Raw genomic sequence first — 4,297 nt, 5'->3', positions numbered from 1 at the left:
TCCATCTCGAGTATGGGGAACTACGCAAATTGTTTGCAAAGTTTTGAGATATTTTCCTAGTACAACAAAGAGTGTTATGTTGAGAGAGCCTTTCTAGAGGATTTTCTAGTCATGTTTTAGAGTAAGTGGTCTAGTTTTGAATCTCCAAATGCACAGTCAAAGTTTGTAAGGTAGCAACACACATGCTCCCATAAGAAATCTGTCACTATCAATATGAAGTTAAGCAATTGCTTCCAAGTGTTTTCATCTATATGTGCTAGCTGTCTATGAAATAACAAACATCCCATCCACAACTGGTAATTGTTCGGAACATAATTAATATGAATAAAGAAATAAAAGAAACAAGTCAAAGGAGGAACTTGGATGTTGTTTTATATAGATAAAGAGCAAGGTACATGTATTTCCCGTGCATGCATGTCATGGAGAAGAAACCATTCAATATCATTGCATTATATCCATTGCATTGTTTCTCTGTGTGTTGTTCCAGAGAGAAAATGGGTGTGTTTTCATGTGTGGGTTTGTTTTTGTTCATTGTATTATCCTTAGTTGAAGCATGGAGGTCATGGCCTCAATATTTCAATCAGAATACTATTTCTGTGGGACTGGGACAACAACCCAATAAGGAAGATTTGCAGTTTGGGACTTCGAAGAAGAATGAAGGTCCTCGCCATATGTGAATATGAAGTACGACATGGGGCCTGTGTTGACTTCTGCTATGAATGTCCATACAATTTGGTATGGAAGGTGGAGTAAGAAGGAGAAGAGGGTTATCAATGAGTTTTTGCTATCTATCTCTAATAATACAAAGAGCCCTTCTGTGGGTCACTGGTGGAAAACAATGCAACTATATACTGATCAGACTGGTGCCAATATTAGTAGAAACATAGTGATTACTAGTCAACACGATGATTACTACTCCCATGGTAAGGTACTGAGTAGGCTTACTATTCAGGAAGTGATAAAAATGCCATAACCACCAAGAGTAGTCCCCTTCCCATTGATCCCAAGAATGGTCTTTACCTCCTCCTCACTTCTAGTGATGTTGCTGTCTAGGACTTCTGCAGAGCAGTCTGTGGATTTCATTATTTTACATTCCCATCCATTGTAGGATACACACTTCCTTATGCATGGGTTGGGCATTTTGGAAAACAGTGCCCGGAAGTTTGTGCTTATCCTTTTGTAGTGCCAAGTTACATGACTGGAATGAAGGCATTCAAGGCACCTAATGGGGATGTTGGTATCGATGGGATGATAAGTGTGATTTCCCATGAATTGGCTGAGCTTTCGTCGAATCCCCTGATCAATGCCTAGTATGCTGGTGAGGATCCTACTTCTCCTACTGAGATTGCAGATCTCTGTGAAGGTCTTTATGGGACTGAAGGCGGTGGATCTTACACTGGACAAGTCTTCACAGGCAAATTTGGGGCTAATTACAATGTAAATGGAATTAGGAGGAAGTATTTAGTGCAATGGATATGGAGTCTTATTTTGAATGCCTGCTCAGGATCAAATGCATTGGATAGTTGAAGGTGCTCTAGTGCTCTTGTTAGTGGAAAATGGGGTTGCTAGTGTTAAGGTCACATTTAGGGGTTGTTCTCAAGGCTTACTATCACAAATTCTATTTGTGGGTTGGATTTAGACAGATTATTAATGGCTTCTTTATTGGTATATACTTCAATATGCCTTAGGATTACTGTACCCAATAATGCAACAAAGTGTTTTGGAACACTGGAGGTTCTAATCCCATTTTTATTTCTTGACAATATGCAGTGATTGTTCTTCTTTTAACGGTCATCCCACTATGTGTGCTTGTGTGCGTCTTTATAACTTTATCTATTTAGACTATTCAGAGAAATCTCAAGCAGAGAGCATTCATGTCTGTTGAATTTTTAAGATCTATTTTGATTAAGTAGAGGAGTAATTCTATATGCACATCAAAGTTTACTAGAATTTCCATTTATGGTGACTAGGTTTCTAGAATGATGTCATTGCTGTGTATTTTTTACTGGCCAAGGTTCACTTGGACACATCTTGTAAAATTTAGAAATGGCATTTGTTGTTTTGAATTGTGTTTTAAGCCCCTTAACATCTGCATAAATTTTTAGTAGATATAGTGGATAGTTGTTTGACATATAAGATCTAAATGGCTAAATGGATTGAATCCTTAAGATCTCCATACAACCCAAACATTTAATTCTGTGATGTTAATGGAACATGAAAGTTGAAACTAATGCTATGCTATTCTCGAATCCATGCTAAGCTTGACAAAGATTTCAAATTCCACTGTATGGTGTGTAGTGGCCTTCACATCTCAAACCTTGGATTGAGTGATTGAAATCTATTTCAAAAATAAGATGCTTACATGAGAGTAATATATATTAATACTTGGAATGTAGAAAGGAGGACCAACAAAGAACACAAGAAATTTGTACTTTAGATATAAAAGAGAAGAAATAAGCAACAATATACCATATAACATGTCTTGGACAAAAAATTATAAATTTCAGGCCCTAACTTCATTATTTATAAAGATCCTTTTTTCTATATGATATTTACATCATTAAGTTAGATACACATTAAGGCCTATGCTATGAATACAATTTGGATGAGACTATTGCAAAACCCAAGATGTGAAATCTTCTAAGATGCCCATGTTTACATTTTCAAATGTAAGAGCTCCAGTTTTAGAGTGTATAGTAGAAGTAAGCTCATTGCACTTGACAATCATAAGGACATAAAATTTTAACATATGATTGAAGAAAAGAAGACAAATTATTGATATAGTAGTGTTTAGCTGGAGAGACGTGCTTAAATTTTAACATACTTCCAAATTCATGTTTAATCCCATATTTGTCAAGAGTTCTTATGTTAGTTTTGAGGGGATTTTTTGATACATCCTTAGCGTCAGTAATAGGCACCTTTCTCATTGGATATGTTTTTGGTTGTTTCAACTCAGCCATGTAGATAAAAATAAGCATTGAAACAATCTGATAGAAAATGCTCCTAAAATTCTACAATTTGAATGCCATGTTATTGCAATTAAGTGATTAAAAATAGGTTATAAAGTTATGTAATTGATAATGAAGTAAACTATGGTGGATTCATACCTACTTGTAGACTTTGAGAGATTCTGCACTTGCTCCCCAAATATGACCTACTCAACAATGGTTTAATGTGAATGTTTATTGTTCCATAAAGTTGAATGTTTATATTTCTTTTCAACATTTTGGCTCATTGTATCTGATGGAATTCAGAAGTTTCCACTTCCAGTTGACATAACATATGTTAGTCTTCTCCTTTGGGGACTAAATCTACAACACATGGCCTTCTAATAAATATGAAAAACCCTTGATAGGGATTTAAAAAGGAAAATAATAAATCTGATGGGAACACCTCCTTCGATGGAACATATATAGATGCTTGTATAGGAAAAGAAAAAGGTGTAGAACTTGAAAACAATGTCCCTTTTCTAATCCTTGCATATCTAGAGACTAGGAGATGACAATATCCTTGTTAAATGAATGAGTAAAATTCCCTGCAAAGCATGACAATTTTTTTCTTTTAATATATCAAGAAAGCTAAAATGATGGACCCTAGATAATGCTCATTGCCCACACGATATACATGATAGATGGGAATATTTCCCCAGGAGAGTTGTTGCAGACACTCATTTCCATTGTCTAGAGACATTACCAGCTTGTTGAAGGATTTGAAGATACAAGTCACCAAGTTATGGCACCCATCTTGGATGCTAATGAACAAGTTATCCATAAACTGGCTATCCTTTAAATGAAAAAAGGCAGAAAGGTGCAACCTTTACTATAGTAACTCAACAAATGAATTTCTGCAATGAAATTAGAATCAAGTAATAAGTGGGGAGTATCTTAGCTACATCAATTCCCCAAGAAACCATGAAAGAAGAAGAAAAGGTGCAACCTTTACTATAGTAACTCAAAAAAAAATAATTCTACAATGAAATTAGAATTGAATAATAAGTGGGGAATATCTTAGCTACATCAATGCCCCAAGAAACCATGAAAGAGATTACTCTACTTTACCCATCGATTGATGCAAAGGATGAAATTGAGTTACCTTGGCTCAAATTGAGCCTTGAATGCATAACACTTCCAAAGAAAAGCTTTTTATCTGGTTCAAATTCTTTTTCATTAATGTGCCAATTTTTATTATTATAAGAAATCAAGGGAACACGGTATATTTAGTTTGGCGTGTTGACAAATACTAAAAATAACAAGTTCATATTTTGGTTTTTTTGTTAATTAACATTTTGATTGACATA

At 35.0% G+C, this 4,297-nt stretch overlaps 1 pseudogene; it reads left to right on the top strand.

Annotated features, from left to right (window-relative positions):
- Positions 1-494: 494 nt before the first annotated feature.
- Positions 495-1,527, top strand: LOC149179012 (protein EXORDIUM-like 3 pseudogene; annotated as a pseudogene).
- Positions 1,528-4,297: the final 2,770 nt, after the last annotated feature.

The sequence above is a fragment of the Pinus tabuliformis genome, chromosome 4_1 (assembly GCF_031772625.1).
Source record: "Pinus tabuliformis cultivar Carrire ecotype Pingquan chromosome 4_1, CPIR1, whole genome shotgun sequence".
Classification (NCBI taxonomy): domain Eukaryota; kingdom Viridiplantae; phylum Streptophyta; class Pinopsida; order Pinales; family Pinaceae; genus Pinus; species Pinus tabuliformis.
This window is presented reverse-complemented; position numbering and strand designations above follow the sequence as displayed.